We start from the raw sequence: 14,307 nt of genomic DNA, 5'->3' as shown, positions 1-14,307 counted from the left end.
TAAATAAATAAAATAAATCTAAAAAATTTTGAGGAAATAATCATTTCTCAGCCTGTTCTTATCTGTTCTTATCAGTTTCATATCTGTTATATCCTTTATCTGAAGACATTTTCTTGTTGTTTTGTTTTGTTTTTCCAGACAGGGTTTCTATGTATTACAGCTCTGTCTGACCAGGTTGGACTCAGACTCACAGAGATCCATCTGCTTCTGCCTCCAGAGTGCTGGGTTAAAAGCGTCTATCACCACCACTTACCAGCTCCGAGGACAATATATTAAATGGATTTTTGGAACTAGGAGTTGGAATAGGAGCTTGCTCCGTCCACTCCACGCATCGATCTGGTATTGCAGTACCTCCAGGAACGGTGCACCCCCTCGGGGGATTTTGGGAAAATTTAAAAAAAAAAAGGAAAGAAAGAAAAGAAAGGAAGGAAGAAAGAAAGAAAATGAAACATGGAAGTGGAAAATATTACGACAGAGAAGAAGGAGTCCTGGGAAGGGTCTGGTCCCTGATGTCCGGCATCTTGACCATTAGTGCTGAACAGACCAAACCCTGGAAACAGGCCAGCAGGCTTCCTTTCCAGCAGGATGGCCACCCGAAACCTCTCCTTTAAATTCCAGAGTTGCAAACTGTTTGCCTCAAAGGTGCTCAGAGTCTAGAAGTTGTGGGTTGTCCATGACTCTTCAAATGTGACAACTGGAAGAAGACTTAGCATGAAGCTGCTACCTCTCCCCTCCCTTCTTCTCTCCCTTTCCCTACCCTCCTCTCCCCTCTTTTCTATCCTTCCCTTCCTCCCCTCCCCTGCCCTCATCTCCCCTCTTCTCTCCCCTTCCCTTCCTCCCCTCCCATGCCCTCCTCTCCCCTCTCCTCTCAATCTTTTAGAAAGGTCACTCTGTAACCTAGGCAGCCCTCCAAGTTGACGTCCTTCTCAGTAGCGAATTCAGGTGAGCAGCACCAGGCCTGCCTGGGCTGTTTCTTCTGACTCCATAGGCTGACCTCTTTTCTTATTTGGGAATGGGTAACCCCTTGTGATCCGGGCACGGTGGCTAACACCTGTAATCCCAGAGCCCAAGAGACTAAGGCAATAGAATTACCTAAACCCAGGAGTATGAGACTAGCTTGGGTAACAGTGCAACCTGTCTCAAAGCAAAACAACTCTTGACTCACTTGAGGGAGCGACATTTGCTTAGTGTTAGTGTGTGACCGGCATGCACAGGGTTCTGGGTTTTCTCTCTCCACTGAAACAATCAAACAAACGAACCCCAAACAAACAAAAACACAGTTATTTACTCTTCCTAAGAACCCTCTTTGATAGGTCCTATTGCCGTCCCCAATTCACAGGTTTGCTTGGCTGAGCAAACGTCTGCCTTTCCCCCTTCACTCCCTCCCTCCCCTTCCTCTCTTTCTGAAACAGGATATCCCATATCTAGCCCAGACTGGTCTAAATTTGCAGGGATCTTCCTGCCTCTGTCTCCCCAGTACTGAGACTGCAGGTGTGTAGCAGTGTGCCTGGCTTGGAGGCACAACTTTGGGCAACAGCCTGGTTCCTAAGCCCTCACTGAGCCGTGGGGCCATCTGGCTGCTCAGTGATATGTCTGATAAGGTACTTAAAAAGAACACATAAGCTACCATGCTCACCGGGTGGTGGTGGCGCACGCCTTTAATCCCAGCACTCAGAAGGCAGAGGAAGGCGGATCTCTGTGAGTTCGAGGCCAGTCTGGTCTACAAGAGAGAGTCCAAAGCTACAGAGAAACCCTGTCTTGAATTTCTCAGGGTCGGATAAGTAGTTTTGGGCCCTGGGGCTGTTGGGTGAGTCTGGCGGGGAAAATACCCAAGTTATTTTCCAGCTTCAGCTGGGAAACTTTCCACTGCAATGTTGTTGTGAACCTCTCATCCAGGGAGGCACACAAGGTATGCTGTAACTGAGAAGCCACGGTTTATTCTTTTCCATGTATGTACACAGGAAAGCACAGGAAGGGTGTCTCCTCCATCTCCTCTGCACTCCACCATGTCAGGTGTCTCCATCCCTTTCCTCTATGCTCCCTCTGCACCGGAAGCTCACTATTTCACTTAGGCCAGCTGCCCAGTGAACGCTAGGGCCCACCTGTCTCTACTCCCAGTGCTGGGGTTACAGGCATGCGCAGTCACACAGATTTTCCCCCTCAGTGTGAGGGCTTTGATCTCTGGTACTCATGTTTGTGCAGCAAATGCTCTTACCCTCCGGGTTACCTTCCTAGACCCCGGAGATTAATCTTCATGGGGATCTAAAGGTAAGCCCCTAGTTCCCACACTTTATCCTCAGCTCGGTTTCCTTCCTTGTTCCTGTGAGCCTGGTTAACAGACAGTATTAAATGAACATAATTTTCCGTTTTTGTTTTTTTTTTGTTTTTTTGTTTTTTGTTTTTTGTTTTTTCAAGACAGGGTTTCTCTGTGGTTTTGGAGCCTGTCCTGGAACTAGCTCTTGTAGACCAGGCTGGTCTCGAACTCACAGAGATCCGCCTGCCTCTGCCTCCCGAGTGCTGGGATTAAAGGCGTGTGCCACCACCGCCCGGCAGTTTTCCGGTTTTGATGCCCCTCTCTCTTCTCTCTTCTTCCCTTCTTCCTTCCTGTTTTTTTTTTTGTTTGTTTGTTTGTTTTTGGGGGGGGTCTACTTAGCTCAGAAAGGCTGAAAACCTTCACTGTGGTCAAGTTCAGGCCCTTGCTTTCCTTTCCTTGCCCCATGTTGTGATGATGTCAATGAGCTCCTCTGTGGTGTCGCACAAAGCGGTTCAGTTTCTCCTGCCTGTATAGCCCGGATCAGGGTCCTTCAGCAATGGAGTCCCAACAGCCCATCTCTTGTGATGGAACAGCAGGGGGCGCTGTAAGCCCGTGCTTGCAGAGGCCTCTGGCAGAAGCCTCAGAAGGGCTGGGGAATGTAGCTCAGTAGGCAGAGGTCTGATGAAGCCAGTCTGGACCCTGCCTCCAACTTAATTGGTTAGTGACATAACCAGATAAAAGAAGCAAAAAGGCTGAAAGAGCCCTTGTTCAATCAGGTAGGCATGGTTTCCTGGTGTCTAAAACATGGAACATAACGTTCCAAAACATGAGCAGGGAAACAAGGAGTAAATTGTAGCCTTCTGGAGATTATTTCCCCTCCCTCCTTCCCTCTCTCCCTCCTCTCTTTCTGTGTGTATGTGTACAGATTCCTGCCTGTGTTGGTACACGTGTGTGCACGGGTCCTCATGCTTGCATGGCAAATGCTTTATGGATGGACTGTCTCCCCAGGCTCTCTCCCTCTCCCTCCCTCCCTCCCTCCCTCCCTCCCTCCCTCCCTTCCTTCCTTCCATTCTCCCTCTCTTCCTCTCTCTTCTATTTTTTTTTGGGGGGGGGCTTTCAAGACAGGGTTTTTTTGTATAGCCCTGGCTGTCCTGCAGCTCTGTAGACCAGACTGGCCTTGAACTCAGAGACCCACCTGCCTCTGCCTCCCGAGTACTGGGATTAAAGGCCCGTACCATAATGCTTGGTTGCTCCTTTTTTCCTTCTCCTTTTATTTGCCTTTATTTTATATTTTAGGGTTCTGTTGCCCTAAAATATGGAGACACCATGACCATGGCAAGTCTTATAAAGGAAACATTTAATCGAGGGTGGCTCACTTACAGTTCCAGAGGTTCGATCCTTTATGATCACGAAGGGGGAGCAAGGCAGCATGCAGACTACGAGGTACAGGAGCTGAGAGTGCTTTATCTTGCGGGTGACAGGAAGTGAACTGACTCACTGGGCGGTGAATCCTGAGCATAAGAAACCTCAAACCCTGCCCCCGCTGTGAAACACTTCCTCCAACAAAGCCACACTTCCTAATAGTGTCACTCCCTATGAGACTATGGGGGGCAGATACATTCAAACGACCACATATGGGTACTGCCTTAGAGTTTCTATGGCTATGAAGAGACATTATGACCCCAGCAACTCTTTTTTTTTTTTTTTTTTTTTTTTTGGTTTTTCGAGACAGGGTTTCTCTGTGGTTTTGGAGTCTGTCCTGGAACTAGCTCTTGTATACCAGGCTGGTCTCGAACTCACAGAGATCCGCCTGCCTCTGTCTCCCAAGTGCTGGGATTAAAGGCGTGCGCCACCACCGCCCGGCCCCAGCAACTCTTATAAAGGAAAGCATTTTCCTGGGGGCTTGCTCCCAGTTCTAGAGGCTTAGTCTATTATCGTCATGGTGAGGAGCAGGCGGCACATAGGACCCTAGAGCAGTGTCTGAGAAGTACATCCTGATCTGCAGGCTGGAAGAGGAGGGAGAGAGGAAGGGAGAGAGGGAGGGGGAGGAGACAGACAGACAGACAGAGACTGGGTCTGGCATGGAATTCTGAAGCCTCAAAACCCACACTTCCGGGCTGGAGAGATGGCTCAGTGGTTAAGAGCATTGCCTGCTCTTTTTTTTAATATATATATTTATTTATTTATTATGTATACAATATTCTGTCTGTATGTCTGCAGGCCAGAAGAGGGCACCAGAACTCATTACAGATGGTTGTGAGCCACCATGTGGTTGCTGGGAATTGAACTCAGGACCTTTGGAAGAGCAGGCAGGGGCTGGAGAGATGGCTCACAACCATCTGTAATGAGGTCTGGTGCCCTCTTCTAGCCTACAGGCATACACGCGGACAAAATATTGTATACATAATAAATACATAAATAAATAAATATTTTTTAAAATAACCTCACACTTCCTGTCTTGGTTTGGGTTCTTTTTCTTTTTTTTTTTTTTTTTGGTTTTTCGAGATAGGGTTTCTCTGTGGCTTTGGAGCCTGTCCTGGAACTAGCTCTGTAGACCAGGCTGGTCTCGAACTTACAGAGATCCGCCTGCCTCTGCCTCCCGAGTGCTGGGATTAAAGGCATGCGCCACCACCGCCCGGCTTTGGTTTGGGTTCTATTGCTACAAAGAGACACTATGACCATGGCAAGCCTTATACAGGAAAACGTTTTACTGGGACTGGCTCAGAGGTTCAGACTATCATTGTCATGATGGGCATGGCAGCACCCTGGCAGACACGCCGCTGGAGAAGGAGCTGAGAGTGCCACACCTTGAACTGCAGGCAGCAGCAAGGAACAGAGACACGAGGCCTTATTTGAGCTTCTCAGACCTCAAAGCCCACCCCAAGCTGCGTACCTCCTCCAATAAAGTCACACCTACTCCAACAAAGAAAATTCCTCCTAATACCTGCCACCCCTACGGACCTATCAGGGTCATCCCTCCGCCTCTAGACCGGGTTTCTTTTGTAGTCCTGGATGTCCTGGAACTCACTTTCTAGACCAGGCTGGCCTTGAACTCACAGAGATCCGCCTGCCTCTGCCTCCTAAATGCTGGGATTAAAGGCGTGCGCCACCACTGTGTGTGTGTGTGTCTGTGTGCCATGTATATGTTATATGTTGTGCCTATGGGGGCCAAATGGTTCAGATCATCTGGATTTAAGGTTGTGAGAGGCCCAGGACCTCACAGATTCAGTGAGTCCGAAGTCCTAGCACAACCCCTAGCAGCCTGGCTCCCGGTCCAGAGCCAGGGAAAGAAACACACCCTGAAAACAGGACCAGAGCCAGGGGAAGAGACACTTTGCTCTCAAACCTAGAGCCAGAGAGAAGCTCCCAGACCCTCAAACTAGGACCAGAGCCAGGGGAAGAGACACTTTGTCCCCAAATCTAGAGCCAGAGAGAAGCTCCCAGACCCTCAAACTAGGACCAAAAGAACTCATTAAGCCCCAAGATTCGGGACATACCAAAGATATTTGCCTTTGCCCCAAATTAGAGTTAAAAAGGTAGAAAGAATCAGAGAAAAAAATATAGTTTGGCCCTAGAAAGAGCCATTTCTGCCCCTGACTCAAAACCAGCCAATCCCTGAACAGGGAAAATGAACCAATCAGAGCCTCAAGCAGTTACTGGCAGTTGGGAATTCTCCAGTCCATCATTGGAGGGCAGCCAATCCGAAGCCTCATACCACTAGGGGGCAACCAATCACAAGCCCTGAGGCTTGGCATGCCCGGGGCCTCTGCCCCTATATAAACCTCCATATTTTTTATATTTATTTATTTATTTATTTATTTGTTTATTTATTTTTTACTGCTCTGGGTCGCTCTTGTGCTGTTCTTAGTGTTGCTGTTGTAGCTGCCATCGCTGCTACCACTTCAGATGGATGGAGGGGCTCGAGTTAACTCATGAATAAAGACTCCATTTTTTCATCAGAGTCTGTCTTGTGGTGGTGATTCGGTTGGGCGTAGCAGATGTCTGTGAGCTTCAGCGTCAATGCTGGCAGCCAAACCTGGGTCTCTGCAGGAGCAGCAAGGGCCTTTAACTGCTGAGCTGTCTCTCCAGTTCCTTTCTTGCCTTCTTTGCATTTAATTCCACAGCTCCCTTAGCTGTGAAGGCAACACCTCCGTGTTTATGTTCATTTGATGTCAGGTAGCTTTTGTTTGTTTTTTTTCAAGACAGGGTTTCTTTGTATAGCCTGCCTATCCTGGAACTCTGTAGAGCAGGCTGGCCTCGAACCGACAATGCTCCAGGGTGCTGGTATTAAAGATGCATGCCCCCGCTGCCTGGCTGATCCCAGCTAGCCTTTTTTTTTTTTTCCTTTTTTTTTTTTTTTTTAAGGATTTATTTATTTAGAATATACCATTCTGCCTGCATGTCTGCAGGCCAGAAGAGGGCACCAGACCTCATTCCAGATGGTTGTGAGCCACCATGTGGTTGCTGGGAATTGAACTCAGGACCTTTGGAAGAGCTGAGCCATCTCTCCAGACTCCCAGCTAGCCTTTAACTGGAAGAATTAATTCCTTTATGGAATAAGACTGTGAACAGGCAGCATCTGTAGAATGTCCGCAAAAAAATGAATCCATTTTTGGAAATCATTGCCACTTTTGAAAATGAAGTCCAGGGACAGACTTCAGAGTCAGGAACTTAGGAAATTCTGTGTGTGACATTTGTGGCTTGTGCTTCTTTTAGGTAAAGCTTCCATGGTGGTAAGAACTGCGCTGGTGAGATGGCTCAGTGGGTAAAGATCCTTGCTGCCAAGCCTGACGACCCAAATCCCAGCCCTGGAACCCATAGAGAAGGAGAGAACCTTCAGCAAACTGGCCTTTGACTTCGTGTTCACCATGGCATACACACCTGGGTGCAAACATGTGACACACATGAAATAGGTAAAAAAAAATTCTAAAAATTCTTTATTGATATAAAAAAAAAAGAAAAACAGTCCAGAACACACAATCAAAATAAACAACAATCCCACTCCTCCCAAAACCCAAACAAAATAAGTAAATAAATAAGGCTTGGGCCGTGGGCTGTGCAGAGTCCTTGCTTGGCATGCGGAAGGATCCGATTGTCTTGTGTGTGTGTGTGTGTGTGTGTGTGTGTGTGTGTGTGTGTGTGTGTTGGGAGGTGAGTAGCTGTCACCTCCAGCTGAGCTGGCTGGAGAATGTCCCTGTGCAGCCACTAAAAGACCGCTCTGGCTTTACTGTGTTGGCGATGTTTTGACATTTCCCAACTTCTTTTCCCCGCTGAAGGAAGAAGAGGAAGAGAGAAGAGAGGAAGAGGGAAAAAAAGAGGACATTAAGTCTTATTTTGTGTTACTGGGGAAAAACCTGGTCAAACATTCAAAATGCCTGGTTGTATTTTCGCGGAAATTTAGGAAAAGCTGGCAAAAGTCCTGCCATGTTAGGAGCCTTAAGGAAAACTGAAGTCATATGGTTTTCAAAAATGGATACGGTAGCTGGGCAGTGGAGGCACAGGTCTTTAATCCCAGTGCTCAGGAGGCGCAGGCAGGCGGACTTCTGTAAGTTTGAGGCCAGCCGGGTCTACAGAGCGAGTTCCAGGACAGCCAGGGCTACACAGAGAAGCCCTGTCTGAAAAAACCTCACATACACACAAAAATGAACACAGTACTGAAAAATAAAAGCTCAAAATGCTCAAATATACCACCGATTGCCTGGAGAATGTTCTGACAAGTGGGCACTAAGAGCAGTGCAATCTCAAACCTATGACCCACTAATTTCTGAGACTATGCCCCAAGGCAGTAATAACCCAAAAAATGGGAAAAATGTAATTTTCACAAAGATCTTCATGTACTATTTATAAGAGCAAAATACTGGAACTGGGCCAAATGCCAAATAAGGGAACGGCTCCGTCCTTTTGGCATAGGGGCCTAGGTGGCCCCAGCCTCGGCTCTCAGGGTCTTGCAGAAGCAACGAGAACATCGTAAAGCGTGTGTTGGTGCAGAAATGCCCAGGGCGGGACTGCGTGAGGGCCTTCAGGGATGGTGTGGCCATTTGCTGTGTCCGCCACAGTCCCCGCTGTCTGACAGTTCCAGATGGTGTGACTGGGAATCAAACTCGGGTCTGCTGGGAGGGCCACTTCTGAAGAGGGAGCTCTTCACTTCTGATCTTCTTCACTCTATTTCAACACTGATTACATTTTATTGAATAATGTATAGGTGTGCGTGCCACAGTGGGATGTGGGGATCAGAGGTCAGTTTGTGGAAGCCAGTACGTTCCTTCCACTGTGTGGGCCTGGGGCTCACACTCAGGCATGAAGCCTGGGGACAGGAGCTGTTATACCCAGACATCCCACTGACGCTTATTTATCTGCTTTGAGACAGGCTTTCGTGTCGCTTAGAGTGGCCTCAAACTTGCTAGATGGTTGAATGTCACCTTGATCTTAGGCTCTCCTGCCGCCATCTCCCAAATGCTGAGTGACAGGTGACAGGCGTTTGTCACCACTTGAAGTGGTCTTGAGGATCAAACCCAGGTTTCCTGTACGCTAGTCAAGTACTTTACCAACTTGAGCTACATCCCCAGCTTTGTATATAGAATATTTTTAAAGCAGTGTATCTTGAATATGAGATAATATTTATTTATTTATTTATTTATTTATTTTTTTTCGAGACAGGGTTTCTCTGTGGCTTTGGAGCCTGTCCTGGAACTAGCTCTGTAAACCAGGCTGGTCTCGAACTCACAGAGATCCGCCTGCCTCTGCCTCCCGAGTGCTGGGATTAAAGGCGTGCGCCACCATCGCCCGGCCTGAGATAATATTTAACAACCAGAAAACAAGCACTTGTTCACTGGAGGGAATGTTGCTACTTAATATTTTTCTTCTTTGTTTTTTTTTTTTTGTTTGTTTGTTTTGGTTTTTCGAGACAGGGTTTCTCAGTAGCTATGGAGCCTGTACTGGAACTCGCTTTGTAGACCAGGCTGGCCTTGAACTTGCAGAGGTCCTCCGGCTTTTGCCTCTGAGTGCTGGTACTAAAGGCGTGCGTCACTAGCACCCAGCTCTAGGGAATTCTTTTTTGTTTTCTTTTGTTTTTCGAGACAGGGTTTCTTTGTAGTTTTGGAGCCTATCCTGGAACTCGCTCTTTAGACCAGGCTGGCCTCGAACTCACAGAGATCTGCCTGTCTCTGCCTCCCGAGCGCTGGGATTAAAGGCGTGCGCCACCACCGCCCGGCTCTGGAGAATCCTTAATGTCAGACAGCTCTTCAGCATGGGAGGTTATTTTTTTTCTTCAACCTTAACTTAGTGAAACACAATTAAGTTGGGATCTCCATGTTAGTACCTAATGGAAATTAAAATACATGTATTAAAACAGTACCGACACTGAATTCTGTGGTAGAGTGACAGCAAAGAGAGGCTCAGCGGGAGAGTCCTTGCCTAGCACTTGCAAGGCCCTGGATTTAGTTCCCAGCACTGCAAATAAAAGGGAGGGGTAAAGGGAATAAGGGGGATGAGGAGGGGAGGGGGGAGAGGAAGGGGAGGGGAAAAAGAGAAGAAAAGGAAAAAACATGAGTTAGGAATGGTAGTTTTCCCTGTAATACCAGCATTTAGGAGAGTGAGGCAGGAGGATTGCACGTTTTAGACCAGTTTGGGCTATATAGTGAGCACCAGGCTAGGCTGGGCTACAGAGTGAAGAAAAGGAAGGAAGGAAGGAAGGGAAGAAGGAAGGGCAGACAAATGAATGTAGTATGCATTTGATCCCCATCTCTGAGAAGTCAAATCTGAGCAGGGTTACGCAGAGTTTGTCTTCACTACGTTGTGTTTTGTTTTGTTCGCTCTCCTTGGTGACTTTATCAACAGAGTTAAGTACGTCCAGAGCCTCTGGGGAGACAGCTGATCCCTCCACTAACTCCTACAACAGCAGGCTGTGTCGGACTTGGCTCATCTCACCCAAACTTTGGCCGAGATGCTCAGTCTTTCTGGGGTCCAGCGTGGTCTGCATCTGTAGGTAACAGCATGCATCATGTTGGGGTCTCTGACTCTGGAGCTCACGGTGCTTTTACTTGTATGAACACAGATGCAGTGACTCTGGTTGCTTTCACAGCCAGACCTGATTGGAATATTTTCAAATTTAGAGCAATAAATCTCCCACGTTAAGAGAACTGGAAGAGGGTTGTTTGGTCAACTGCAAGAACGACTCCCACTTTCTTCCCCTCAGAAGTTCAAGGTCCTCTTGAGCTACATAGTAAGTTTGATACCCTACATCCTAGTTGGACTACATGAAACTCTGCCTTTAAAGAAAAAAGAGGGCTGGCAAAATTGCTCATCAGATAAAGGTGCTTGCCCTAATCCTGATAGCCTGAATTTGATCCTGGGACCCACATGTCGAAAGGAGAGAACCAACTCCCACAAATTACCCCTCTGACTTCCAAATGGGTGATGTGTTATGTGTGTGCTTCTCTCTCTCTCTCTCTCTCTCTCTCTCTCTCTCTCTCACACACACACACACACACACACAAAATAAAATGTAGTAAAATTTTAGAGAGAGGGAGCTAGATATAGACAGACAGACAGATAGATGGATGCATACATACATATGTGGATAGATGGAAAGATGGATAGATAGGTAGATAGAGATAGAGAGACAGATGGACGGATGGATAGAGGACAGACAGATGGATGGAAAGGTGGATAGGTAGCTAGTTGATTCAGGTAAATTATGATAGTATCTCCTTTCTCTTGATTTAGGCTCTGTGTTCTAGCCCTGACATTATTGCTATCTCAGGTCCCATCATGGTCTGTGACAAGGGATTGCATATTCATGACCTCTATCAGTAATGTCCTCTCCAATTTTGCATATAAAAGTGTCCTTACATAGGAAGCAACTGTTCTTTGAGAGTCACTTTTCTCTTTTGTTTTGTGTTAAGACATTTTGGATAGACATGATGGTGTTTAGGCAATGCGAGGGTTTCCTTACCTACAAAGACAACGGCATGTTTTAGTTTTGTCTCCTCTAACCCAGGTTTCCCAGGTGGCTTCACACCAACTAAAACTTGAGAGAATGATTAGGGATGTGGCTCAGTAGCAGAGTGCAGGCCTAGTGTGCACGAGGCAAGGGTTTTGACCCCAGCTGCAGCAAGTCGCTTGAGTAGTGTATTTCCATCGAAGACTTCTTCACTCTCACCAGCTCGCCCCCAACCCCCCCACCCCCAACACCCCCTTGTTTGTTTCAATTCCACCCTCCCTCCCAATCTCTCCCTTAGGACTAAACATCATCCTGTCCCCAAAGAAAGAAACCTATACCTGAGAGGGAACCCTAAATTCGACGTAGAAAAAGAGCTCTAAAAGAGCAGGAAGTTCCCAGAGTCTTCTGTTTCTTAAAATGTGTTGACCTCAGTCCAGCCCACAGGTGGAAGAGTCTGATGGAGTCATTGTGCTGGGAGTCATTTGCTCTTCCTGAGTTTCTAGACACACGTATCTCTCACTGCTTTGGAAATGAGGAAGCGCCTATTTCTAGAGATGGGTTGGTACCAACTGTGACCAATACACTGTTGACTGAGTGTGGAGAGCCAGGCTAAGATTGCGGTTCCCATATTCACGTCTTTGAATCCACATCTTTGAATCCACTCTGATACCTGTCTGGATCCTACCCAAGGCTTCAGAACCAGGAGCACTCTGCAGTGGTGTCCTGCAGAGACTGATGCGTGCGTCACCCCGTGCAGCCGGTGAGAGGGATAAAATGGACTGATAAGGAAGACCTTGGCCGATTAAAGACCTGGTCTGTATTAGTTACAATTCTCGTAGCTGTGGCAGAAACCCTGATAAAAACCTCCTTAAGGGAGGGAGGGTTTATTCTGAATTATGACTTGAGGGTGTGGTCCATCACTGGGGAAGACGGCAGTAGGAACGGTGAGGTGATGATTGGTCCTATCACGTCCGGAATCAAGAAGCAAAGAGATGAATGTTGCTGCTTAACTCACTTTCTCCTCTTTTTTTTTCGTGATTTTTGAGACACGGTTTCTCTGTAGCTTTTGGTTTCTGTCCTGGAACTAGCTGGAACTAGACCAGGCTGGCCTCGAACTCACAGAGATCCGCCTGCCTCTGCCTCCCGAGTGCTGGGATTAAAGGCGTGCGCCACCACCACCTGGCTCACTTTCTCCTCTTAAAAAAATTTCCTGGGGAGAGAGGGAGCACATGCCTTTAATCCCAGCACCTGGGAGGCAGAGGCAGGAGGATCTCTGTGAGTTCAAGGCTAGCCTAATCTACAGAGTGAGTTCCAGGACAGCCAGAGCTACACAGTGAGACCCTGTCTCAAAAACCAAAACGACAACAACAAAAATTGTAGTCAAGTGTTGTGGCGCACACCTTTGATCCCAGCACTCAAGAGACAGAGGCAGGCAGAACTCTCCAGGACAGCCTGGTCTACAAAGTGAGTTCCAGAACAGCCAGGAGTACACAGAGAAACCCTGTCTTGAAACAAAAAAACAAACAAACAAATCCTGTATGTGCGTCCGTGTGTCTGTGTCTTATATATACATAGATGTTCATGAGCGTAAATGTGGCACCCGAGTGACATGGTGTGCACGCAGTTAGAGGACAGCGCAGGTGTCAGTCTTGCCTTCTCTCTTATTGGAGACAGGGTCTCTTGTGGTTTGCTTCAGTACGCAGCAGGCTAGCTGGCCCGTGAGCTTCTAGGGAATAATTCACGGTCTCTGCCTCCCAGCTTGACCTAGGAACACCAGGGTTACAGGAATATGCCATCAAGTCTGACCTTACACAGGTTCTGAGGATTCAAACTCAGATCCTGCAGGCATCTATTTCCCCAGACCACTGGTTTTCAAGCTCAGGGTGGGTCTTCCCTGTCAGTTAAAACTCTCTGGAAACACCTGGAGGTGTATCTCCTAGGTGACTCCAAATCCAGTCAAACTGATAGTGAAGACAGTTACCATCCAATCCAAAAGAAAAAAAAAAAAGAAAATTAATTTATGCTGCTTTCGTCTTTATAGCCGTCTACCACTGGCTCCTGCAGTTGCTAGCTAGCGTCTCCTCTGAATGAATTACATCCTCAGTTTCCTGACAGCAGTGACTTTGCATTGATTGCACCTTCATCCCATTTCTAGCCAGTTCTTTCCCAAAAAGCACCAGAAGAGTCTCTTCCATCTCAAGAGGCTTTTGAAGAACTCTTAGGTACCAACACTACTGTCCTATTTTCTCTACATGCGCAGGCCTCAAACGCATCTGTCCGCTTCAGCAATTACTACAGAGCAAAGTCAATAAATATTAGGAATTCAGCAGTTAAAGCCATGGGTTTCAACCAATAGTCGGCATCTTCCGACAGGTTACAAATGGCTCGATTGATTAGGGCTGGGACTTCAAATGTCCAGATGGGCCCGCAAATGAAATGGCCTCGGCCCATATAGCGGAACTCCATTGCTGGTGACAGTCGGGGGAGTTCCAGTTGGCTTCCTTGACCAAATCTTTTGCAAAGCAAAGAAGTGGGAAAAGTCCTGATATACGTGTGATCTGGAAAATTCAGAGAGGAGGCAAAACCACAGACAGGCTGGCAGTTCCTTACAAGGCTCAATTTTGGACCAGGCATTTCCATTCCGGAGGGCACTCCCAAGGGACATGACATCATACGGCTGTGCAAATAGTCACAGCAGTGTTAGTCACAGTAAGCTCAAAGTGGAAACAACTCAAACGTCCACCAACTGAGTCATAAGTCAACCAAGTGTAGCGTAGCCCTACAGAGAAATAGCACTTGTCAATAACAAAATGGATACCCACCCAACGTGGTGGCCATGCCTTTAATCCTAGCATTTAGGGGGTAGAGGCAGATGGATTGCTGTCAATTTGATGTCATCAGCCTGGTGAACACAGCAAATCCCAGGTCAGTCATGGCTACATAGTGAGACCCTGTCTCAAAAACAAACAAACAAACAAATGAACAAATCACCAGCAGCAAAACCTATCTGTGCTGGATAGCTTTATGACAAAAGCTAATATCATCTGAGAGGAGAGAACATCAATTTAAAATATCTCTAGAAGAACAGACTGTGGGTGGATCTGTAGGTCAT

The 14,307-nt window shown here is 47.2% G+C and overlaps 1 pseudogene; it reads left to right on the top strand.

Moving 5' to 3' along the window:
- The first annotated feature begins 244 nt into the window (after positions 1 to 244).
- LOC121442515 lies at positions 245 to 373 on the top strand (annotated as a pseudogene).
- Positions 374 to 14,307: the final 13,934 nt, after the last annotated feature.

Source organism: Microtus oregoni, unplaced genomic scaffold (genome assembly GCF_018167655.1).
Source record: "Microtus oregoni isolate MIOR12 unplaced genomic scaffold, Mior012 000091F_ref0000469, whole genome shotgun sequence".
Classification (NCBI taxonomy): Eukaryota; Metazoa; Chordata; class Mammalia; order Rodentia; family Cricetidae; genus Microtus; species Microtus oregoni.
Note: the sequence above shows the minus strand (reverse complement) of the source record. Positions and strands in the feature narration are given on the sequence as shown.